The 27,007-nt window shown below is 41.5% G+C and overlaps 1 long non-coding RNA gene across 8 annotated transcripts in view; it reads right to left on the bottom strand.

The window, feature by feature from the left end:
- Positions 1 to 7,911: 7,911 nt before the first annotated feature.
- Positions 7,912 to 27,007, bottom strand: part of LOC143819116 (uncharacterized) — a 148,713-nt gene continuing 129,617 nt past the window's right edge. For 7 of the 8 annotated variants that reach the window (XR_013224796.1, XR_013224800.1, XR_013224799.1 and 4 more), the window contains one exon: positions 7,912 to 10,186. This is a non-coding gene — a long non-coding RNA (uncharacterized LOC143819116). Of the gene's footprint in view, positions 10,187 to 12,150; positions 12,220 to 27,007 lie in introns of all 8 variants that reach the window. The other variant, XR_013224794.1, reaches the window with a different exon arrangement.

Genomic DNA, 27,007 nt, shown 5'->3' with positions numbered 1-27,007 from the left:
TCACATGAGCAGCTTTGGCCAATCAGGGGTTCTCTACCATGGAGCAGAGCCCAGATTCAAAACAGCCTGCTTTCTCAATCCGAATCTGAAAATATTGAGGTTTAAAAGCACTCTAAGATATCGCACAATAAAGGAAGGGCCACTCCGGATCAATCCTGCTTGTTGCAGAAGGAAAATTTAAATTGCCCAAAATCAAAACGGAAATCGCATTCTGTATAGATGGCAGGGACTGAATCGACCTGGGATTGGAATAAAAGCTCCATGCGGTTTACACCTAGGTTAACTTTTAAACATCCAAGTGCTGTGAGTCTGGCTCTGTGCCTCATCCACAAAGGTAGCAAATACATGATGTACATGTTCTGACACATAGTTTCTAGTGCATACTAGGGATGGCTACAAAAACATTTTTGTTTGGATTTTTGGACTGTTTTAATTATTCTAAGAGAAATTATTTAATATTGGTTTTATGCCTGTTAGTTCCAGTGTATCTTTTGTATTCACTGGTTTCAATGGCAGTCCAATTTCTAGCTGTGTGTTTCTGTCTTCTTCCAGGGAGAATGAAATTTTCAGGAGCAATATTCCCCTTTCACTCCTCTGAATTTTCAGGCAGAAAGCCGAAAACATCTTTGCTTTATAGGCAATTTAAAATCTTGTAGATCAAACACAGATACATGACAACACTGGTATTTCCTGGATTCTCTAGAAGTGTAGAAGTCTACTTAAAACAACAACAATAAAAGCATATATGGGTATGTATGGAACTAACTACCTCATTTTATCCCACTGCACTCAGTTGAATAATCTCTGTATTGACGGATGACTCTTGTTCTGTTTCTGTATTAGAGCCATTGTTGACAGAATCTCAATGTTCAGAAAAGCTGAGCACATACTAGTTAAGAACAAAATAGATTTATTGTAGAAAAGAACTGACGGGACTTTTAGGTTTGGCTTGGTCCTGAGTCCTTCCAGAGAAATAGAGCTGCAGAGTAACAGAGCATTTTGAAAAAATGCAGTTATTTACCTAAAACTCTGGGTACTCTGAAACAATGCAATTTGAACATATGATGAAATAATTAGTGTCAAATGTATAATTTCATCAGCTTTTAGTGTCACCAGCTTTATATTACACATCATAAAACCATATGGACAGCTTATGCAACTACGTAAAACTGTAGAGAAGTCATCGTTGGCTATCGTTGACCATTTAACAATGGCTTTTGCTCATAAATGCCAAAATATACGCTTCTTGCTGTTATAGCTGTCAATCACAGACCCTTGAACTTTTCTAAACATTAAACCGTTAGTGTAAAAACTATGAGCGAAAGAGGGGAAGCACATTGATTTCTAAATAAATACTAGCCACTGAGTTTAAATACAGTCTTGTAAAAAGTGAGAGAGAACAGAACACGACTAACCCTAATTTCATGACTGCACTTCAGCTCCTCAGGGGTGATCCTAGATATTGACTTAACTGTTATGGCTTGACTGCCAAACATTGTATTTTCTCAAACATCGCAAGATCAATAAAGGAAGGAGGAGGAGGTTCTTATATACCTTTTTTTACCCAAAGGAGTCTCAAAGCAGCTTACATTCACCTTCCCTTTCCTCTCCCCACAACAGACACCCTGTGAGGTGGGTGAGGCTGAGAGAACCCTGATATTACTGCTCGGTGAGAACAGCTTTATCAATGCTGTGTCGAGCCCAAGGTCATCCAGCTAGCTGCATGTGGTGGAGGAGCAATGAATCAAACCCAGTTTGTCAGATTAGAAGTCCACACTCTTAACCACTACACCAAGATATCTGTACATATAGATTGATTAAAAGCCAGTTGCATTTAGAGAATGCAAGCTGACTTCTATTCCTCCCCTTTCTGTATAGGGATGACCCAACAATCTGTTTCATCTCCTGTTTACCAGTCAGGAATATGGAGCTAGTTTTTTAATGGTTTGCTCATCTGCTCTTTAACCTGTTTGTGGCTGTTGGGAAATCTGTACCACCTCTCCAATCAACCTGTCCAATACAGCTTCCATAATGAAAACACAAAATATTAAGAACTGCTAATTAAAACATGTGCATTCTCTGACAGCTCAATGGAGTCCATCCAGTCCTTGTCATACCACCGCTTTGCATGACAGGCAGTTGTTTAAACAGACTGAGTCACAAATCATAGGAATCATAAACATATGTTATTTTTTTAAGTCCTATAATTTGGTGTTCATTTGAGTAATTTTTAGTGATATGTATGGCTGCTGATTTGCTTGGATTAGCAGGGTTTTCATGCATGCACAGTTCTGCAAAAATCCAGTGCAAACCTGCTCAGGCATTCAGGCCCTTCAGTGCCAAATCAAACAGAACAATCAGCTCATGTATAATCATCACAGTTAAACATGGTAAGTTTGATTATCATTCACGTTCACCACAAAATTCATGGCATCTCAACTTCTGGCTACTAGGACATTTATTAAGGATTAATCGTCTCTACATTAGTATAACAAAATGCAAACAAATTTTTCAGGTATGCAAAATAATTATAAGAACAAGCCTGTTGGACCAAACTAGTGGTCCATCTAGTCCAGCATCCTGTTCCACACTGGCTAGCCAGTTTCTCTGGAGTGCCATATAAGCATGACCCCAAGGCTGAGACCATCTCCTGATAATTGCCTCCCAGTACTGGTATTCAGATGTTTGCGTAATGTGGAGGTTTCTGGATATGGAGACACCATGGCTGGTAACCATTGTGGGACTTCTCCTTGAATTTGTCTAACCTCTTTTTAAAGTAATCTATGCTTATGACCATTGCTAACTCACTAACTCGGGGGTTGTCAACTAGGCTTGTGCTATTCGGCCGAATCGCACAAGCCTATTGTCAACCCCTAGGCCACAGCCCGGTACCAGGCCGTGAAAGCTTTGGCACTGGGCCACCAGCAGCCGTGCCACCCTCTCCTCCCCACCACAGCGAGAATCTCACCGGGCCTTGAGCAAATCAGCTACTTCGGGGGCTGATTCGCTCGTGGCCCAGCAAGCTTCTCGCTGCGTGGAGGAGGAAGAAGGAGACACGGCCACCAGCACACTGGTGGGCCCATACGCGCATGCACAGAGCTGTCGCACATGCGTGTTTGCGCCCCAGCAGGCGCAAATGCGCATGCACAGCAGCTCCACGCATGCATGTTTGCGCGGAGCTGCTGCGCATGCACGTTTGCGTCCCGCCGATGGGCACAAACGCATTTGCACAGCAGCTCCGTGCATGCATGGCGCCTGGGCCGCCATCTCCCCCACCCCCGCAGGCGGTCCCCAGCCTTACAAAGGTTGGGGGCTGCCACACTAACTCACTGTATTCCAGAGTTTAATTATTCATTGGTAAAGAAGTGTTTCCTTTTGTCTTTTTATAAATGCCTCTCTGTCAGCAGATGAAGTTAAATTATTTTCACTCCCCCATCCCATTGTACATCCCACTTCGTTAACCATTCTGTTTGTTACAGTCTTCTGATCCCTTCCACCAAAACAAAATTTCAGGAGCTTCCACGGGGTTTTGGGGGAGTAGGAAAGGAGTAACATTTCATCATATTTATGCCATTTCATGTTAATGAAGTTCAGATTCTCATTTATTATATTTATTCTAGGTATTTATTATATTTATTGAAGGGAAAAAAGTAAAATATGCAAAAATCCATAGCAAATAGTACAAGCTTGCTTGTACTTATAATAAATATTATACATACATTAAGAATTCAGTAGTTCAGGACAAATGTATTTAACCTACACATCTGTAATCCATTATGTGGGCTTGGTATAGTCATCCATATTCCATCAGTAGATGACAGCATCTGAAACTAAACTTATTTCTGACTTTGGGTAGACATAAACTAGACTTAGCAACCAGAACTCAGTAGTGCAAAGCAATGTGGTGTTCTGTCTCAATCAACCATGGTGGCTCAGATTCCTTGAGTGATTTCTTAACTTTCCCCTTAAATTTATATATTTTGTCAACCAATAGGGGACAGACATGCATTACCAGAAGGCATAAAAGAATGTGCTACTTATCAATTAATACAGTGATTACGCAGAAAGCTGAATCACATGTGACAAAATCTTTGTGGCACCAGAGGTGTGTAGTCAGCATACTAAAGGAGGAAAATAGCTGGAAAATAACTTATTGGTATTTTATGTGTATTCGTTCAGGCAGGTATAGATTGGGATTGAATTCAGCTATCTAAAATGGCCACCCTGAAAAATGCCAAAATATATGTGGGATTTTTTGGGATGGCTAAATTGCCAAATTTAAAGAACACTTAAAGGGACTGCAGTTCCTTTAAATGCCTTTCAAGTGTACTTACCATTTACAGAACGCATTTAAAGAGACAGTGAGTCGTTTCAATGCCTTTGGAGTTTACTCATGGATGTTTACCACACAGGAAGTACCACACCATGCTGCTGCCTGTTTACTGACTCAGGGCAGGTCACCATAAGCCTTCCCACTGCTACACATTTAGCTCTCTGCACTCCATTCACCCCAAATTTGCGCTCCCGTACAAGGTAGCCAGAGCAGGGCAGCATGGAACTTTTTTTTATTTGTAAGAACATATGATTGCATAGCTACACAATCACACATTCTTACAAATAGAAAAAATGCCCCAGGTAGCTCTGCCATGCTGCACAGCATGGCAGAGCTGCCTGGGGCATATCTTTTAATTCTTAACAACACAGTTATGCAGGTGAGGGAGAAGACATGTCAAGACCACCTGATTCCACAGCCCTGGGCCGACTGAGGGCCTGAGTCATGCCAGGCCCAAGACTGCCCCAGACTGGTGCTAACATCATCTGGAAGTTGGAATTTGGCCTGATCCTGAATGAGCAGTGCCTGGGGACAAATTCCTAGTGTGAAAAGGTCATGGTTTGCAAGAGGTATTTAAAGGAACTGGGTTGATTTTAACTGATTTTAACTGATTTAACTGATTTCCCCTCCTCCCATCCATTGAAAGCAATGACAGATGAGGGTACCTTCTTTAAAGGTAAAGGTAAAGGTATCCCCTGTGCAAGCACCGAGTCATGTCTGACCCTTGGGGTGACGCCCTCCAGCGTTTTCATGGCAGACTCAATACGGGGTGGTTTGCCAGTGCCTTTCCCAGTCATTACCGTTTACCCCCCAGCAAGCTGGGTACTCATTTTACCGACCTCGGAAGGATGGAAGGCTGAGTCAACCTTGAGCCGGCTGCTGGGATCGAACTCCCAACCTCATGAGCAAAGCTTTCAGGCGGCTGCCTTACCACTCTGCACCACAAGAGGCTCTTGTGTACCTTCTTTAGAGGCCCATAAAATTGGACCTCCTGATTTTTGAAACTTGGGAGGGTGAAGACAGGCATCCACAAATATGCTGGTGGTTTTCCCGCCTCCGTGTCATGACCCTAGTGTTCCTTGAAGACCTCCCATCTAAATACTAGCCAGGGTAAACCCTGCTTAGCTTCTGCAATCTGATGAGATTGGGCTTTCATGGGCTATCCAGATTTGGATACGGTCTTCATAGGGTATAATGGAGTTAGAAATGTTCTTAGCTAAAGCAGCCTGACAAGTCAATATCAAACCCTGGAGACAAAGAAACACAGATTTAAAGGGGAGAACAGTCCTAGGAGCCTGCAAACACCGGCTCCCAATATTTCTGATTAATCCCGTATATTTCCAGGATTTGGAAGGGATTCATTTTTTCCTTGCCTCAAAAAATCCTGAATATTATTTCAGTTATATTTTTGGAACACAAATATCCAAATGCACAGTGTTATCTATTTCCATTTCATTCCTCTAGAGCACCAATGATTTGCCCAACTGTTAAACAATCTCCCCTTCTCAGGCTTTTCACCCAAAAAAATAACAGCTAGTTTACTGATGTCCAGTTCAATTGCAGAGCTATAAACCAGAATACTGCAGTTATCAGCACATTCTAAGAACATAGATGACAAAAATTACTAAATCTATGCTATTCATTTGTCCTAACAGAAATTAAGACAATTTGACAGTATCATTGTGAAATAACATTGTCGCACAATCAATGCCTCCTGCTTTGAAATCGAAACCTGTCCTTTGTAGTCCTGGGATGCTATTATCCCATAATGATGTTCTTCTATTCAAACCTGATTTTTTTGCCCATGGTATAGGTGATTCCTGCAGCTGGATTTTAACAGGAAATATTGATATAAAACCCCAACACTTTCATTATTTATAATCTCCTCCAAAAAGCCCATTTAACTAGTAACAGATAATGTTTCTGAATTAGATTTCTCTTATGAGTCACTTTTGAACAGTCACTTTCAAGGATTTGACAGAATGGGTTTTAAAGCCATCGCAAAATAAGTCCTGTATGAAATACACAGAGTTGAGATTTGGGGTGCCTTTCAGATATAGTAGGGGGATGTCTGTTTTCCCTCAAGGCTCAGGTTCAGTATAAAAGAGTTAAAATGTATAGGGGGGGTGGTATAGAGCAGTGGCCCTCAACCCCTGGTCGGGTGACAGGTCCCGGTCTGTGGTACCGGGTCACGGCTCCTCCTCATCCTCCTCCCCGGCTCCTGCCTCGGGGGCTGCCCTGCCACTCTGCCACCTTTGGTGCTCTCCAGCAGCCACTATGTCTGGGGCTCCCCCTCGGCATGGCACTGCACAGCTGCTGCTGTCAGCGCCCCCGAGTGGGCGGCGGAAAGTTAGGGGTGCCAGCAAGAAAGCAAGTGGAGCCAGGGCTCAGGCAACGGTGACATCCCTCAGCAAAAGACTACCCCCCCCCGGGCCTCAGTAAAATTGTCAAGTGTTGACTGGTGCCCAGTGATAAAAAGGTTGGGGACTACTGGTATAGAGCCTACAGAAGCAAGAACTCCAGTTTAGAAAAAGTCTTGCCCTACCCAAGGATGGTTGGTTGCTGAAAACAGTTCCTTTCATATCATTTTCACATCCCTGAATATGCACTTGCTCTCAGTTTGCATCTTGCCTGGTCCTTTGACTACACCAGCGGTAAGCCCATGGCTGCCCTCCCTTTATTCTGTACCTCATCAGTATTAAATAGCATTAGTTTGATGGCTTAAAAATGATGATTAATAGACTCCAGTGGCTGAAATACACCCTTGCCAAGAACTTTATCCTAACGGCAAGCAAGTATAGCCTGAAGGCCAAACATAGGGCAAGACAAATATCTGCTGCAACATAGATAATACTTGATGGTCTCTTTCAGCTATAATCTGCCTCTACTGGAGGAAGGCAAAAAATCTGGGCACTTTGCTTTATTTATTTTGATATTTATACCTCACTTTTCTCTCCAATGGGGATTCAAAGTAGGTTGCCATACCACTCTTCCCTCCACCATTTTTTCCCTCAGAACTACAATCCTGTGATGGATGTTAGGCTAGAAAGAGTGATCAGCCCAAGGTCACCTAGGTGTAAACTGCACGGGGATTTTATTCCAACCCCAGATCGATTCAGTCCCTGCCCTCTACACACAATGCGATTTCCGTTTGGATTTGGGGCGATTTTAATTTTCCTTCTGCAGCAAGAAGGATTGATCCGGAGTGACCCTACCTTTATTGTGCTTTATCTTGGAGTGCTGAAAATCCTGAATATATTCAGAAAATTGCATTGTTTTGAATCTGGGCTCTCCTCCATGGTAGAGGACCCATGATTGGCTGCAGGTGATCATGTAACAAGCCTGCCTTAAAGGAGAAGCCCCTAAGTTCTCTCAACTTCTGTCGGCCTTGGATTTTTTTGTGTGCCTTCTTCGTTCTCCCCCCCCCCCCAAGAAAAGAAAAGATTTTTTTCCTCCCTCCTCTGACTTCTTGGATCCTCTCCCCCCCTTCAAGAAAACAAAGAAAGAGTCTCCATTTGCCCCCCCCCCCGCTTCTGAGCCTCCCTAACCACGTGCAGAAGACTTTCCTGTTTCAATGGGGAGGGGGGGAAGAGGAAGACTCAAGTTCAAAGCGATCTGAATTCAACAGGATTGACAATGAATTCAACAGGATTGATCCTACTCTGATAGTCTTAACCACTACATAGGCTGCTGACACCAGATTTGCCTTCTGACATCAGGGCAGTTGGGGCTGTATGTAATTTTGTGCTTTGATATTCAGCCCTTGTGGCAGCAGTGAAACAGTCCTTAAACCCCAAGGATCCTATTTTGACATGGAGAGTGACCAACAACCCATGTAACAGTACAGAAGCTGTAAGCATTGTGAGTGAAAAATTAAGCGGATGCTTCTCACCTGAAACAATTTGTAAAGTGTTGTCCAGAGACCAAAACAATTAACTGCTATTTCTGTAACTGTGAAAAAATGAATGGAAGCCAGCAAGACGTTGATTCAACTTGATAGCCAGGTCAGTTATCATGGTATGCCTCTTGGTTGCTGAAGTCATGGCCCTTCTGACATAGGTGCTCTACTTTGTCAGCTGAGAAATAAGAAATATTCAGCTGGCTTCTGTAATGTTTCGTTTTGCATATTGCTGCACTGCTGGTTCTATGGCTTCAGCATTTCTTTTGATCAGTAAACCAAAGACCAGATTGAATACTTGAGCTATTGGAGGTTCAGCAAGGAGACTGGAATTTCAAATTAATGTCTTTCATTCACATTTTTATAAGAAGAAGGTTACATGCCTAGGAAAGAAGTAAAAAGCTAGTCAAGTGATGCATCAACCGATCCTTTGAAATTCCAAGTGTTTCTCAAGGGCCATTTCACAGGGCACAAATTGTTAGAGTTGCAATTGCCTGAAGAAAAAATATCTTGTTGGTTTAACAAGATGTTATTTGCCAACTGATGTTAGAGCCAGTTTGTTGTAGTGGCCAGACAAAGACCATTTACGCATTGGGAGCTTCACTGCCCCAGCTCCCATTCAGGAGCACAAATCGGGGGCGGATGAGGTGTACCAGGCCAAATGTGGGTGCAGGAAATGGTGGGGCAACCTGCCATGACTAAAACTCCAGGCTGCAGCCCGGCATGAAACCTCCAGTGTGTAAATGGTCTAGGAGATGGGAATCCAGGTGCAAATCATAATTTGTTTCTCTGGGTAACTTTGAGCAAATCTCTCCCCTGCTCCACATGTGTGTGTAATCTACCTCACAGGCCATTCTTAGGAGAAAATACAGGAAGGGATCTATAGGGTTTCCAGCCTTCATGGTAACTTCTGGGAGCTTCAGGGAGGTAGACATTGGAAATTGGCATAATCAAATACCCAGGTGACATCATGTGATGTTCCATATTTGGAAAAGACACAAAGATGCAGTCATTTATTAACTTGAGTCCACACACATACTACTATAGAAGGGGAGCTTCTACATCTTTGCATTTGAATCTTTGGAGTTAAAAGGTTTAAACTCATCCTGGGTTTTTTTGTGTGTGTGTTTCTTATGAACTGCATCTTTGAACAGTGGTGGAAGGTGCACCTGTCCTTTAGTGACAGAACTGAAAAGTCCTGACTCAGCACCAAGGAATTTTCCTGCCAAAGTTAGGAATCTTAAAGACTACCAATTTCTGTGTTCCTTGCTGGAATTCTGGGTAGATATAATGTGTAGTGCTAAACTAACCACATTTTATTATTTTTGTTCCTTATAAAACAAAATGCTGCATGCCCAAATACATACGTTCATTTCTCACAGCTGCACAAACTATTCAGTGTTTTAATCCTGTTCCAGTCCTGTCACTGATTCCCCATTCAGCACAGCAGGCCAACCCATTCCTATAGTGACTTTTGGAAGCATTTTGTTGTTTCTCAAGCTGAGAGGCTAGAATTCCAGTGTTTTTCTTCTAAAGATTCTATCAGCACCCCCTGAGATCTCAAGCTGACAAGCTTTTTCTTAGACAAATATTTGTCTACATGAAAGTACATGTGCAAAAGCTTTCTACAATGTGACTTCTGACTTTGTTTGGGCCAAAAACAAACAAACAAGTTCGCTCAATTATAAAAGCATGCTTGTAGGGACTATTCTACATTTCACATATCCTTACAAAAAATCTAGTCAGTATTTCCTGGTAAAATGTCCACATACAGATCCTGGGATCCACTTAGAAACATTTAATTTCTCATTTGGCTCATTTGGCTCCTTCTTGTTGGTTGTCTGGTAAAGATTGGTGAGTCCAATTTCACCCATGGGCCTCAGGTCTGGCAAACTTCATAGCTTCACAGCATCCAGAAGCGATCTGCCCATGTGCAAGAGCCTCCGCAAATCAAGCTGCAAAAACAGAACATTTGGGTGACTTCACCTCAAAACCCATGCTTTTTCAGTGCAGGGAGTTCACAAAGTCAGCTGTTCCTCCAGCTTGTTCTGAAATCAGGTAACAAATATACACATACTATATAGTAGGCTTATGTATGAAATATTGAACTGTCACAGCAAGTGCAGTATCACAGAACAGTTCATGCCTGCACATTCATGCCTAGTATGGAAGACAAATGCTACTCCTTTCTACAATATACTTAAAGTAAAATGCAAGGTGGAAATTTCTTGTGTGATCATTCCCACCTTTTCTTGAAGTAGAGACGTCATGCAAATTAGGAAGCAAGACCCAGTACACCAGCCGAGCAAGTCCAGTAGCCCTTTGGCATGGCAAACCAGTAAGGCAGGGGTAGTCAACCTGTGGTCCTCCAGATGTTCATGGACAACAATTCCCATGAGCCCCTGCCAGTGCTGGCAGGGGCTCATGGGAATTGTTGTCCATGAACATCTGGAGGACCACAGGTTGATTACCCCTGCAGTAGGAGGCAACAGCACCACGTGCGGAGTCAACAGTGAGCACATACCTTCTGTTATGTTGCAGCTACTTTCAATCTATCCATAAGAGAAGCCATGTAGGATCAGGCCAACAGCGAACCTAGTCCAACATTCTATGTCACACAGTGGCGAAAACCCCGGTCCCATTAAGAGGTCCACCAGTGGGGCCAGAACTCCAGAAGCCTTCCCACTCTTGCCCCCCCCAAGCACCACAAATATAGAACATCAATGCCCAGACACAATTTTCCATCTATAAATTGTGCTTAATAATCACTGATGGACCTCTGCCCCATATCATCCCCTCTTGGCAGTGAATTCCACTCATTAATTACACGTTGAGTAAATAAGTACTTATCTGTCCTAAACCTATGGCTCATTAATGTCATCGAGTGCCCACAAGTTCTTTCACTGTGAGGAAGGGAAGTACTTATTTTGCTACCTTCTCTATGCCATGCATAATTCTGTAATCCTCTATTATGTTAACTCTCAAATGCTGTTTCTCCAAGCCGTAACCTTTTAAAACCTTTCTTCATAGGGAAGGTATTCCATTCCCTTAATCATTTTAGTTGTTCTTTTATCCACATTTTTCCAATGCTTAGTTGTTGTTGTTGTTGTTGTTGTTTTGACTAGAATTGTACACAGGAGGCTGCCCTATAGATTTACACAGGGGCATTATGATGCTGACTGATTGGTTTTCAATTTCCTTCTTAATAATTCCCAACATAGGATTTATCTTTTTTATTGCTGCCATACACTGAGTCAACATCTTCAGTGAGTTATTTACCATGACTCCAAGGTCTTGCTCCTCATCAGTTAACACTAGTTTGGACCTCAACAATGTATATAGTTAGGATTTTTACTCCACTGTATATTGTTTTGCACTTGCCCATGCTGAACCTCATTTGCCACATTGACACCCACCCATCCATCCTCAACAGATCCCTTGGTTTTCATTGCCCTAAATAACTTAGTGTCATCTGCAAAGTTAGCCCCTTCACTACTTACTCCCAACTTCAAATCATTAATGAACAACTTAAAAAGTGCAAGACCTAGTACTGAGCCAAGTCTACCACTTACCACCTTCCACTGTGAAAATTGCCAATTTATATTCACTCTCTGTTTCCTGCTAATTAACCATTGTTTATCCACCAGAGGACTTGTTCTCTTATCTCATGAATGCTAAGTCATGGGAGCCTTTGATGAGGAAGTCTAGGTAAATAACATCTACTGAGTCACCCTGTCCACATGCTTGTTCACTGCCAAAAAGACTTCTAAAAGATTAGTGAGACAAGATCTTTCTTTACAGAATCCATATTGATTGTTCCTCAATAGCTTTTGTTCACCAATATGCCTACTAATTCTATCTTTAATAATGGATACTATCTAGCCAGGCTACACAGGAAGCAGCTTACACATTGGCCTACCTTGGATCCTGCAGGAAGTAATGAGGCACTTGGGGGCAGCTCATTAGCTCTGGGCAGCCAATCAGACATCTGTAAGAAGAACTGTACTTTTACTTAGGTAATGTATGTGTCACAAAATGACCTCACATAGACTGTTTACGCACTGTAGGTTTTATGCCGGGCTGCAGGCTGGAGTTTTAGTCAAGGCAGGTTGCCTTACATCTTCCTGCACCCATAAAGCAGAGCATTTGGCTGGTGCACCTCATCCGCCCCCAATTTGTGCTCCTGCATGGGAACTGGGGCAGTGAAGTTCCCAGTGCATAAATGGCCATACTGACAACTGTTGTTCTACTTTGGATCCTCTGATAGGGTCAGATTCTCTAGCAGTCATCCCAGGGTTCCACCAGGAAACATACTATTCTTCTGAGCCCACATGAATCCCCAAGTAGTTCTCTACTTCTGTTTAGGTATCTACACTATTGCCAGATGGTCATAAAGTCTCTACCACCAGGGTCAGCAATCCCAGTGCTCCATATTTGTCAACATTTTCAGGTTCCAACTAGTGCCCATATCTCCTACTTGCTCCAATTAGCTACTGAAGGAACATCAGCTTCTCTGTCTGCCATCTAGGCACTGCCTGACTGTTGTTATTCTAAGGCAGCTATCTACTCTTAAAGTTACAACTTTCTGACAGCCATCCATTACCTGCCTGTACTTTGCGATCACCACCTCATTGTAATGGTGGCCTTTGATGAGGGAGTTCTTTCCTATTAGTTATACTCAGATGGAACGTGCAAAATAGATCACATTCCCCTTGTGTCAAGGGAATTTATCTCCTCCTGTCATCACCAGGATGAAACACAATCTAGCATTTGATCACCCCCTTCTCGCATCTCTGTCCCCTCATAGGCATCATTTAAAGCCATGTATACCTTTTGATGGCCTTTTGATTGGTCTCTGCTGGCTAGAATCATCTGCATAACCAAACCTAAATTACTGGCTGCTTGTGAGATCTAGCAACAAGATAGGAAAGGCTTGGGAACAATTAATTTAGCTCCCATATCCTGTCCTTTTATTGACAACGAATCTTATTGGAGCATGGAAAACTCTAGGAGTGGAGGGTTTTTGTCTACAATAGTCAAACTTTATTGACTAGGTCATAGTCCATCACAAGATCAGATAGCATCGTCCCTTTCCATGTATCTAATTCCAGACTATTTGTTGACAGGGGTGTTTTTTGTAGGGAGGCCCACTCACATGTCCCATCCAAAAGCTTCGAAGAACTCCATCTTGCAGGCCCTGCAACTCCATCAGAGCCCAGATCTCTTCCAGAAACTCATTTCACCAAGTGGGGGCTGGCCCTGGTTTAAGCCAAACATGGAGGTAAATAATATCTCATTGAGGACTGTTTCTTCTCCAAGGAGCTGGCAACCCTGTTAGACTCAAGGCACACAAAGAACAAATGTCCTTCATTTCATGTTTCTCCCTCTTGTAGAAAACTGTGAGTATGTCTTAAAGGTATAACTAAGAACCAAACTAGATGTTGCTTTGTACATGAGTACCAACAAGGACTTGCAGCCATACTACACCTGCAAGTTCCCGTGGCAACTCCTGTGCAAAAAGATGGGCTTGGTTCTGATCAGGACCAGGGAGCACAGGTAGGAAGAAATTCTGCCTCCCCCTCCCCATGTGATTTTTGGCAGTCTATTCAATTAGGGGTAGGCTACAGAGGGGTATTCTCTGTGTCCTCCTGTCAAAGTAAATAATACCCTCCCACTATCCCCAAGTTGTTTTGACTGTCAAAAGTGGTACAGGGGGAGGCAGAGCCTCTATTCTCCCTGGCCATGATTTGAATCAGAATTGGGCCTGCTTTTTACACAGAACTTGAAGCTACAGTACTGCTGCTAGCCCTTGAGGCAAACACATATAAAAAAATGACATCAAGTTTGACTATAAGATAGAGAAATTGCAGGATGAGATGGAAAAGATTGCCCAATGGCTGAGACTCCAGTTTTGCAAGAGGCAGCTGTGAACAAAAAAGTCAAGCACTTTCATTGTTGAAGTCAATACAAATTTCCCGAAGATGCCAACTTTAATATATGCAAACCCAGCATTCTGAATTTAGAATAATTGCTTTTAAACAGTATAATGATTTCAAGATGACACCAGATCCAGCATTCTGTGCCATTACAGTTCTCACTGTAAGCAAACATGGCATTTCAGAAATGCACTTTCTGCAGTCTTAACAGACTTGGAGGTGTATTCCTACTGACTACAGCAACTTTTCACGGTAAGCAGATGTTAAGACCAGCAGCCAACTTTAACTAGGGCAATTCTGCAACCACTAACAGAATTTTTTAAAGTTAATCTAGAGGCTGAACACTACATTCGATATATCAGCAACAGTCAAAGCTCCCTTTTGCCTCCAAGATCTTGTTGATCTCTAAGGTACTCCTGGTCTTGAATCTAACTGTTCTACTGAAGACCAACATGGCTACCCCCTGAAACAATTTAGAGGTAGTTGATCCCAGGTAAAATATGCCCTGATTATAACTGGTAAAAACTTAGATTTTGAGGACCATAAAAATAACGAATATGCTAAATGTAATTTTAAAAAATGCAAATACATGTATGGGCAGTGATATACAGTAATCTACAAATAGTATACATATAACAAATTATTATTAATAATAATAAGTAAGACAAAGGCAAAAAATTACATATAATATTTTGTGAGTCCACAGAGAAGCAGAGCTTCAACTACAATTTTATGAGGAAATCAGATGCTGATTTCATCTTCAGCTCTGTTTATGTTAGAGGTCCTATTTCAGAGATTTCAAAGTTTTGGGGCACGAGGAGGAGAATCTCTTTTTTGTGCTGATTCCATCGAGGCAGACAGAGCTATTACCTGGGGCCTGCTGAAGGCAGCCATTGCCATATGGGGGAGTGCTGGCCTGAGTAGAGGCTCCAAACTGATGGGAACCCTCTAGAATGATACTAACTTTAAAGAAGACTGTATTGGATTAACATCAGCTAAGCAATGTACAGAGGGAGGGGAAGAGGATTTACTTGTTTATCATTTCCTATTCGGATCTCTTGCTCAATCTGTTGCTGTGTTCTGGTATTTGTGTGGGTGTTTTCTTTTGAGAAACAGCTAAATTTGAGACCAGTAGAAATTTAGAGACTAACAAGATTTTGGGAATATAATCTTCAAAAGTCAAAGTTTCCTTCATCAAAACTGTGTTAATATGCAAGATCTGTAGCATAATTCAAAAGGATATGAAGAATATTCTACAGGGGGCATTGGAGATGTGTATTTCTCATCGATTATTTGCTCATTTTGAGACTTCCTGTTTATTTGACCATACTTTCTTTATATGCTCATAAAAGTTGTTGTGTTGTTGGGCATCATTTCTCCTAATTTGCTTCTATAATAAACAGATTGAATTAATGAAAACATAACAGTTAGGACCTCTCCTCTTTCTTTACAGAGTTGTTTCTCTTCTAAATAAAACCAGATTTAAGCAATCTGGTGCTGAACTCCTCAAACTCTGCCAACAAAAATTCCCATATACCTCCAAACATTTGTTGGTTTTTAAGGTGCTACTAAAATCTAACTATTCTTTAGCAGATCAATATGGCTACCCAAAACTTTTTGAGGAGGGATCTGAAGGAAAATAAAGAGGCAGTAATATGTAGATGTTTTTAAATAATGTTTCAAACAGGGCTGCACAGCTATACAATCCCATGACCCAGGATGCTGATGGGGATCAGCAATACTACAGAGATTCATGGAGGAAAGTATCGCTATGGAATAGAATCCACACATCATTTCTATTCAAACAGGATCCTCAAACAGGATCCTCAAAGAGGAATATTTACAACAGGACACAGTGGCTTCTCAGCACCCTTGGTTTCAGACACAGAGGAAAGCAAGAGAGGATGGATAGAGTCATTTCACAGAGCAGACCTTAGGACAGCCAAGATTACTGTGCAGTTCACAGGAAGAGAGATGTCAGGTGATATGGCCAGATAGATGGGAGAGCAAGTTGATGGAGAGATTCAAATGTAAAGACAAGAAGTTCATACTGCATGTGAAGGAGGTTACGCTTCCAGCTGATAACAGAAAAGAATGGCTTGGCAACTCAGATGTCTGGATAATGGTGAAGGGACTGAGGTATTAAAGGATTCAAAGAGGAAGGCAAAGGCTGAACAAATGTATGTACTTGACCCAGACTTCAAGCATAACATTAGGAATCTGCACATATTGAATTATCTTTGACTTTGCCATTGGCTGTAAAAGTCTTCTGCACCCAGTGCAAATGCATTTCAACCAGCCTTTAATTTTGAAAACAGGACTCAGTGAAAATGAAATACCTAGCAGCAGTGGGACCTGGGGCTAGAAATTTCAGAGTTCTAATATCAACAGCCACAAAACAACAAATATAAAAAAGTATGAAAGCAATACTATGAAGAAAGGTATGAAAGCACACATTGGGACATGGTAGAAATGGCCTGGACACGTATGTATAGTATTCAAAGCATGTGTTTTCAGAGCAGAGACATACGTTGCCGTCATTTCCACCCCAGAAACAAACACTGCAGCCCTATGCCGAGAACAGGAGGCTATTGTGCTGGAGAGATCATGGTCATAGGCAGCGACATGCCAGGCAGTAGAGATGCATGGGATTGCACTTCAGAGGTACTTCTGTAAGTCAACAGAAACAACTTATTAAAACACACCTGTCCAAACTATAAATATAACCAGTTTCCAATCCAGGGTATGTCTGTAATAAGGTTATGTGTTACAAAGACACAGAAATGATGCCTAAAATTTTAGACTATATTCAGGATGGAGAAGAATGTGCTGTTTTTTACTTCTTTTTTTTAGGGGGGAAAGGTGTCATTGAGAGTCAGCCAAAAAAGAAATCAAATATGGAGAAGTCAGCAAGTCTGCATAGAAGGCACATGAAAGAGTGGAGTAACAAAGTTTTAACAAGTCTCAGAGGCTGAACAATTTGTTCTCTCCAGGATATTTCTCTGTGGAAGTTCAGCTCATATTACAAGTGACAGAACACCCACAGAGCAAGTAATAAGTGTGCCTAAAATCAATCAAAAGCAATTATTTTACTGCAACTATATTTTCTATTGTATTTTCCACAGATTACAGCATTTTATTAGATATGTTGCCTCTATAAAGTTGTTTTACACAGCACACTGGTCACACATACAAATCTGGTACTTTCATTCTTCTTTTTTTCCATGTTTCACTTTGCTTTATTGTCCAACTGTTACTCTTCTGTAGGGTTCACCACAAACCTAGGAGTCAGAATCTGTCCATCCCAAAAAACCGCATTATGCCAAACGTTTTGGAATATTATTCCTGTTTCTATAATGTATATTCAATTTTTTAAATTTAATTTTGATAATAAAGAAAGGGGAACGTGCTACCAATAGCTTGAGCACAATGAGATTCTCGCCTTGTTTTAAAATACATTATTTAAAATAACATATGATTCAGGGACTTACACTCAACAGCTTCTCTAGCAAAGTTCTTCTGCAGGCCAAGAGCTAGCATATGTGCTTCTTCTGAGAGAATCTTGCATGTTTAGCAATTACACAGAAACCTCCTTGTCATAACGTCTGCATACATAGGCCTGAGAAATGTTTGGGAGATGACACAGAGACAGAGAGATTGGATACAGGTATTCACCGAAAAAGACAAGTAGGGCCCTTGAATCCTAACTTGAGTGGGTCAAAAGGGAGGCCATTTATCCCTACAATCCATTCCACACCTTGCTCTTCAAGAAACAAAATGTCTCTCTCTTGGATTACTCTGGCCAATTACTCTGCAGAACTTTATGCTCTGCAGCTTTCTGTGTCCTCACAAGGGACACTTTTCAGCGCTCAACCTGTTCCAGTACAGAAATGTCCCTGTAGGGAAAACATTTCAGCAGGACCCCTGGTCCCCTGCTTAAATATGTCTCTCTGAACCAGGTTCTGCCACATGGGGGAGGGAGGCAGGAAGTTATTTTGCAGGAAAACAAATTAAGCAAGCCCCAGTCTGCCCCATGGCATGGTGAAGCACCGCAATGCTGAGTGGGGTATTTTTTGCCCCCTCTGGGCCACTGTAGGATGCCACTGGACAGGCCCCATTGTCCCCCACTTTAAAAAAAGGAAAGCAAATTCTTTCACATTCCCTTCAAGCAGGGCAAACGGGGGCCCAATCCGGGGACAGCCTGGGAGGGGGACAGCCAGGCATCAGCTTCTTGTGGAAGCAGGGATTATCCCTGCTTCCATATGATCTCCCTCTCAGCCTTTTCCACCCATGTTAATTCGGCCTTTGAGGGAAACTTTAGTGGAGTAGGAAATGAAGTTGTCCTTGCTGACTGAATGTTTCAATGCTTTATCTGGCAGGCTGGTAAGATTCTGGGTATTCCCTAGAGTGGAATGTCAGATTATCGCCCAACAAGTATTGTTTATTCAGTTTAATCTGGTTGTGGGAAGATTCTACAAGAGTCATAAAATATACCCTGATGGAGGGGAGTGCCATTTTCGAACTGGAATGTGGCTATCTTACAATGAGATGGCATTTTTATTGCACTCAGTTATAATCAGGTTTTCTTGATTTGATCCAAGATGGAGTCTGCCTACCTTTAATTTCATAGGTCACAGGATTATAGCTGTTCTAAGGGTAATATCAATGAATCTGTTTTACCCCCTTGCCTTTCCCCCATTTAGGAAAACATCAGCCATAAGATCGATTTCCTTTCACTATTCATTCTACAATATTTGCTGACTCTAAAATTAATTTATTAAAATATGTATAATTTGTCTGTTCCCGGAGACTCAAGGTGGATTACAATTCTAAATTAAAATAATGCAGAGTCCAATCTCATTAAGCCCTCCCCTCAAGAAAAGATGCTTGAGTTTATTTTATTAAACAACATTTTAAGAAGTTACTTCAAATATAGTTTGAGGCATTCAAAGTCTCTCTTTTCAGTGTTTTCATTTTCAAGCAAACTTTACATGATGTGCAAGAAACAGGCTTCTTGTGTTTTCTAGGCATACATGTAAAGCTCTAAGGGTATGAAGCACTTGTTAATATTTTTCATCAAATGTACTAGGGTTGCTCTACTGTTTCTCTTTAACACTCTAAGAAAAAAGCATTTACGAGCTAGAGTTGAAACTCCAGTCTCCTTTTATCCTAGGGACTTGCATTTATAATGAAAGATATTTTCCATTTCCAGATGCCAAAAGGGTTCAGAAGTTTGGGTAAACATTCCCATTGGAGTGGTACCTAGATGCTCTTTTAGACCCTGTTCTGAGATGTTGGAAACTTACTATGATCTTATCAAGTGAAGAAATCTAGGAAGGAAACATTTATTTTTCTGACAACCACAATTGTCCTTAGACAACTCTTCACATGCAGTCATTTGCAATATTAGAAGCCACAGATTTAGCAAAGCACAGGACTATTCAGCAAAACACACCATTTAGCAAAACACAGGACGTATTCTCTTAACAGCAGTCGTCTTCTTGTGTGGCCTCCCCAAATGAGACAATATTGCTACAAGAACTGCCAGTATTCAGGTCAAATATTTGAATGTGTGTGCTTCCAACAGATAAGATCCAATGAACTATGAGGAATGAATCATGGGACAATTGTCTATGAATCATAGAATGAAGGGATGCATATCTTGAAACCTCAAGATGTCCTGGACCGTTTCCGCACTGGAGGCTTTGCACCAGGCTGCGGGCTTGTGTTTGAGCCAGGGCAGGTTGCTCTGACTTTTCCTGCTCCTGCACAGGGGAGCATTTGGCCTAGTGCACCTCATCCACCCCATATTTGTGCTCCAGCATGGGAGCTGAGGTAGCGGTCTTGGTATGTAAGTTTATTACTTTCTATTCAGTTCACACTTACTGTTTGTCTCTTTCACAAATAGGCTATGTCCTTCAAAATTTCCATGGACTATGTGAATGTTTGGTTAGAATTCTTTGGAGATACAGTCTATTCATGGCAGTAGTATATCCAGCCCAGAGTAGTCCCAGGAACAGATTATAATTTTAAAGAGAAACTGTTTAAAAGTTGCCTCACTATTCAAAGTGCAGAAACATATTTCTTTGATACTATCACTGCCTCTAGTCAAACAAATTTTGTCCCATTTTAAACACAACAAAAACTGGACAAACTGTTGGTCAAGTATGTTGCTGAGATGAGATGAATGTATATATTACGGGAATTCAGACAGTTCAACGCTATGAAAGAACTGTCATATTTCACCAGCTAGTGAAAAATATTAATGAAAGGCTTCTATACAACAGCAAGGACAAGAAGCCCACAAACTGGTCTTGTTCATGGAAAGAACCATTTCCGATTTTTAGAAATGTTGCCATTACCACTGTGACCTAGAGACAGTCTTCCATATGACACAAATAAGAGGAATGTTTTTTCCAGGAAAAAAAAAGATTTATCAATAAAATCTATAAAGAATATTATAAGTGTTGGAGATGCAAAGAAAAGGTTGGTTCTTTTTATCAAATGTTTTAGTGTTGTAAAAAAATTAGGACATTTTGGACAAAATTTTTAGTATATTAGAAGCAATGTTGAATATCAAATTTCCTGTGTATTTCCTGTGCATATATAATTTCCTGTGATTATATATTATTAAGTGTAATGCCAGATAATATTCCTCAAAAGGCTGAAGATTTCTTTTTTCATGCAACTACCGGAACAAGAATAGTTACAGCAAAAATCTGGAAACAGCAGGAGACACCAAAGATAATGGATAAACTCGGTTAGATAAACTTGGAGAACTATCCAAAATGGCCAAGCTAACTAGTTTTAACATACAGAAGAATTTAAAGAACTATGGCATTACTATACAGATTATATAGAAAGTAAACAAATGTATTAGTTGAATAAGGGAGGGAACAACTATATGGGAGTTCAATATTTGAGGTACTCTAATTTTTTTCTTTTTTCTATTCTAACCTATATTCTATAAAAACTAATAAAAGCTGGTAATTCCAACACTAAAAAAAAAGGGATTTAGTGTATACAATTTAGAATGAAGAGGCGAGGGTTGTTTTGGCAAGATTTGCCATCTGGGTTTTACATGTCCTGCCTACAGAAGTGTTTACTGTTCTGTCAAATTTGTGTATTCAGGTTGATTTTAATCTTTTTTCCAAAAATATTCCTTTTAACTTTCTATACTGATCTCTGCATGTAGCCCCTGGCTTTATTCATACTGAGAGAACTTTTGTTAGTGATAATTAGTCATTCATTGTACTTACTGCCAGCTGTTCTTCTGCCTGTTGTGTCTATTTTCCTAAACTTCAAAGAGACCTTTCAATTAAAAACATATTTTTTAAAGTATGGAAGGACCTCCCCTATTAGCAAAAAGAAAATGTGGGTTATGAGATGAGACTTGGAGATAAGTCAAATGGCCCCAAAGTTTTGATATGAGTTGAATAACAAAACTGAGATATAATATGGTTCATATTTGAGATGACCACCAACTGTCTTACCTGTTTCAGCATACTGTATCCAGTTGCCATCTTAAAAGGTGATGGTTCCACCTATTATTACTGCTTACTTCTTTTAGAACTCTAAAAACTGACTGAGACCAATGTGTCTTGGAGACTACCTTATCCTAGGTAAGTCTTCTCTAAATATTAAGATACATTTCTGCCTCTTTACTATTTAGCTTTAAGTACCATGATTTAGGTACTTATAGTTTTAATGTTAAGTTTTATTATTGCTTAAATGGCTAGTTCTGTTTTTATTACCGCTATTAGTATTACTGCTACTACTACTATTAGTTTTAATTGTGTTGCGGTTTTACTGCTAAGATTAATCTCTATTTTATTCATATTTTATTAACATATGTTGTTCTCCACTACTGTTTTGCAGTTTTACTTTTTAAAATTTGCATCTATTTATTGCTTTGGTTCTATTGGTTTCAATGACTGAGATCTAACTATTACATTTTGCTGACTATAGGTTTGCTACCCTCCAGGTGGGGCCTGGAAATCTTTCATCATTACAACTGATCTCCCAACTACAGAGATCACTTTTAGGGTGCCATGTCCCCTGCTGGACACTGAAAGGGGATGAGAGGGTAGGGTTGTCAGATCCAGGATAGGGAATTCCTGTAGATTTGGGAATGTAGCCAGGAGGGGGGCACAGGGAACTCAGCAGGGTACAATGCCATAGAGTCTACCCTCCAAATCATCAATTTCTTCAGGGGAACTGATCTCTGTAGTCTGGAGCTGATATGTGATTCTGGGGGATTCCCTAGGTCCCACATGGACGCTGGCATCCCTAGTTGTCCTGGAAAAAAATGACTGTATTAGAGCATGGATTCTTGGTCATTATATGCTTCTGCGTTCCCTCTCATCTCCAAATGTTCCCTCTCAAATCTCTGGGAATTTTCCAAACCAGAGTTGCCAACCTTGGTTTACAACCTTGAGAACTTTATAGTTGTGTGAGGAAGTATGTATGCACTCTTATCCAGCTAGGGAAATACAAAAACAGATTTTTGTACACAGAATGAGGAATGGCATGCACAGACAGATGCTGTGGGCAGGGCTCTTCCTCCCATTTGACTGCTGAGGCTGCCTGTTAGAAAATAAGCCATAGCACCAATCAGATCTTTGGGAAAGGGAGCAAGGGAGATCTATTCATCATTCCTCTTTCTTTACTTCCTGCTCAACAGTTGGTAGGAACTACTGTCAACCACTAAATAGGCCCAGGCACATGTGTTGCATTTAGATAAGTTCTATAATGTAGATCTATAATGTAGAAAAAACATTTGAATTCTTGTAATTTTCAATGTAGCCATTTTGTTCTTGCTTTGTCTCCTACATATTTGACAAAATTAAACAAATCTGTTCAGCTGTGATCTTTTCTCAAATTACAGCAGTGTAATAGCCTAGACTACATTGTATGCAGCTGTCCAGAGACACTCAGAAGCCAAAGTTGGTTTAAGAGCCCATATGAAGGCATTTTATGAAGGCATTCTATGCAAATATTCAGTTATGACTATTCCTTTTTCAGTGAGATGCCACAGGGGTTAACAGTTGAATCATTTTGGTAAGTATGCATTATGTATAGTATTTCATCGGATCTTAAAATGCACTTGATACCAGGATGAAGTCAGCAGCAGATCCTTTTCCGATTGTCTATTTTTTAATCCACACATCAAAGGCAGCAGGTGAAGAAAGAGTACCACAATGACCAATAGTCTGGCTCCTTCAGTTACTTCAGCATGGAAGGAACTCTATAATCAGATTATTGTTAGTATTTCTTTCCAGGATTGCCAAGGCTTGTCAGCAAAAAAGGCCAAGAAAATGCTAACGTATAGCATTTTGTCGACAATTTGGGTGTTTTCATTTGATTTAGCTTTTGCTATCTCCATAGTTTGCACTTCTTGCAAGAAACGAGCCAAGGAGAACGAATACTAACCTTGAAAGGATAGCTGCTACATCATTCTTAAAAAGTTATTTTTTAATCCAGTGGCTGAAATCTGAATAAATTAAACAAGATTCTGCACATTTTTAAGACATTCTCATATATAATTTTTCCCCAGGAAATGACAACAACAAAACATTCTTGTGTCACTTAAAACACTCATAGATTTATTGTGGCACAATCTGACACTAGCCAGAATCTGTTTCTCAGATGCATATTGAAATAAGATATTTATTTATTTACGTATTTAAAACATTTATATTCTACATCCTCAGAAACCAGCTTGAGATGGCTCACATATAATAATAAGATATAAAAATGTAAATTTTTAAAATTCTCAACCATTAAAAAGCCAATCAATAAAAACCAAAAATCATTAAAGCAGCATAAAAACCCAGAACACAAAAGATTTGGCAGCCTAGCTGATATTGAATTAAAATTGCTTATACCATGATATATTTATTAATTCTTAGTGCTATATTTGGTGTTTTGGCTATAACAGACAAACAATGCTACTCCTATTAATTTATCCCATAGAATTATCCTATCTGCTCTTTTCTGTTTTTTACATTATCTGTAACCACTTCGCGGTATTAATAAAAGGCTAAGGCCAGTAGGGGTGGTCTGAGTCCATGATCTGTTACTATTGGGCCCTCCACTTGTCAGTCCAGGACCAAGGGGCCAAATGGCAGCCACAGCTGTTGATTGGCCCCCTGGCCCAGCACTGACGAGTCGGGAGGAGCTTTGCGCCTCCCGACTCGCCCCACACACAAACCTTCGCAACCTTCACCCCACTGCCGCCATGACACGAGGACCTACCAGACCTGCTCCCCGCGCTCCGTGAAGCTGGCCACTCCTCAAGGAGGCTAGCGGCAGGATGAGGCTTCCCATGCCCCTGCTCACATGCCCGCCACGACAGGGACCCGCTGGCCCTGCTCCCAGGCTCATCACCACATGGAAGCCGTCCTCACGCTGGCCAGTGGCCCGGCCTGCAACTCCTGCCACTGGAGCCCGGCCAATCATTGGGAAGCATGCCGCTCGCCTGAGGCTTCCCACGCCCCTGCATGCATGCATGCCACGACAGTGCCCTGCTGGCCCTGCTCCCATTCCCAGCTCCACATGGAATCTGGCCACGAAGCCTGCCACTGGAGCCCGTCCGATCATCATGGAGCCGCCACGTCGCCAGAAGCTTCCTATGGCCCTGCGAGCACACCCGACGCATCAAGGACATGCCGGGCCTGCTCCCAGCGCTGCATGAAGCTGCCCGCTTGCAGAGGAAGCTGCCAGCTGGGTGAGGCTTCCCACGCCCCTTCCTGCACCCCCTCCACGATGGAGACCTGGCAGCCCTGCTCCAAGCCCTACCCCCAGCCATCTGCTCAACTGGGAGCACCCCAGCCGCCCAAGCCTTCCCCAGCCCCTTGGACCGGCCTCCCAGCCCAGCGGGGCCCAGCAGGGAGCCTGATGGCACCACTGGTCACAGTCCTGGTGAGTGCAGCCAGGGGACGGGCTGCCACAGGGACAGCTGCTGCTGAAATACAGCGGCCCCACTCGTACCCAGCCTCTCCATTCTCGCACCCGCTGTATTTCAGCAACAGTGGGCTTAAATTCTAATAAAATATAATACAAAAAATTAGCTAAGTCTGTATCTTCTTTATCATTATTAAAGATGTCTGCATAAACTAGCATCTGTCAAGAAATAAAAGCAAATGCAGCAACAAAACTGTGCTATGGACAATATTTTGATGTACCAACATTTTGAAGTATCCATTCACATTACAAATTTAAATATAGACAAAAATAGTTCAATCACATATGCAGCCTATTGTTTTAATTTTATTGCAATCTAAATCTGCATTAAAAACGTAAAGGGAAGCTTAAAAGCATATCTATAGCAGTTCACAAAATGTGAAAGTTTATCTCATGATAGAAATACAACCTGCAAATAAATGATCACCATCACTGCTGTATTTGGACCTCCTAACCAAAATTTGAATGGATCATAGTAGACCGTACCTAAGACAGTGCACAAGACTTTCAATGTGGTTAGGAAATGGTGTGCTCAAAACTGATATCTGTGTGACTGGCCATTTACTTTTGAAGATCACACCCACAGTAAGATATCCCAGGGTGAAGAAACTACCTTCCTTTACACAGCCACTCCCTGCTGAAGGAACTAGAACTATGGATTTCAACATCAGCTGAAGCAAGCAAAATAAGTACCAGATCTAAGCAATGACTCATATACAAGTAATAAGGATATGTGACTAGGTGATGAAGTGCTACCCCAAGTTTGGACAGTTTGAAGAAATTTATAGAGAGCCCATACAGGATAAAAATCAGAAATAAGGTTTATTAGAGAGGAACCATATCATGCATCAAAGCAGGAGAGTTAGCTATCTGGAAGCAAGATTTATTTCAAGCACCAAAAACTCTGAGCAGCTTAACTCACTAAAGCAGCAGAGAGAAGCACCAAGGGAGGGGGGAAATAAGGTAGGAGGAGAGAGAGATTTATAGCTATCCAGCCAAGGACCCTCAAAGGTTCGACACAGGGAGAAGTCCAGGAACCAAAGAAACAAAATAGGGGAAAGATGGATCATGTGCTGTGTCACAGACATGAGATCACAAAATATTTGTGGATTTGAAGATGACACAGAAATTCATGTGGGGGGATTCTATTTCTAGTTATTTGATAAAAATGGCCATAGCTTAGACACCAAGGGGCCAGAGGCAAGGGACAGGTGAATGTTCCGAAATTAAAACAAGGAGAAACTGGAAGTGTTTCCCAAAATTCTTGGGAAAGTAACTGGACATGGTAGTGATAGCAACTGTTGTGACAAAAGGTCCGTTGTGAGCTCGGGGCACCTAAATGATGTTCTAAATGGCCTTTCGGGATGAGGCCATTCTCTGTCAACATATTCTAGATCAAGGGTCCCCAATATGGTGCCCGTGAGTCCCATGGCAACTGCTGACACCTTTCCTGGTGCCCACCAAGTAGTTTTAGAAAGTGAACAGGGCCTGGTGGTGCTTTCACCAGCAAGGCTTCTGATTGGCCACTTGGGATATGCTTGGCTGTACAGGTTTTTTAAAAAAACCAAACAAACATTGCTTTGGTGAAAGCTGCATTGTGTGACTGAGGATAATCTGTAGCACTCTTTGTGTCTGGTTTCACCTTCTGTGGGAGCCATTGTGTGGCTGCTCCCACCACATTGTGTCAGGATTGCACAAGGGCCCCGCAGGCTCAAGAAGATTGGATACCTCTATTCTAGAGGCTGGTATTTATCAAGAAAGGAAGTAGTTCTGCTTCCACTCTACATTCCACTCTACATTTTCTTCTGCCCTGGCAAGGGATTTGTTTTGTCTTAAAACAAAACCTGGAAGAAAGTGGATCTCAGCCAAGATGGA

The sequence above is a fragment of the Paroedura picta genome, chromosome 10 (genome assembly GCF_049243985.1).
Source record: "Paroedura picta isolate Pp20150507F chromosome 10, Ppicta_v3.0, whole genome shotgun sequence".
NCBI lineage: Eukaryota > Metazoa > Chordata > Lepidosauria > Squamata > Gekkonidae > Paroedura > Paroedura picta.
The sequence above is the reverse complement of the archived record's forward strand: the minus strand, read 5'-3'. Positions and strand labels throughout refer to the sequence as shown.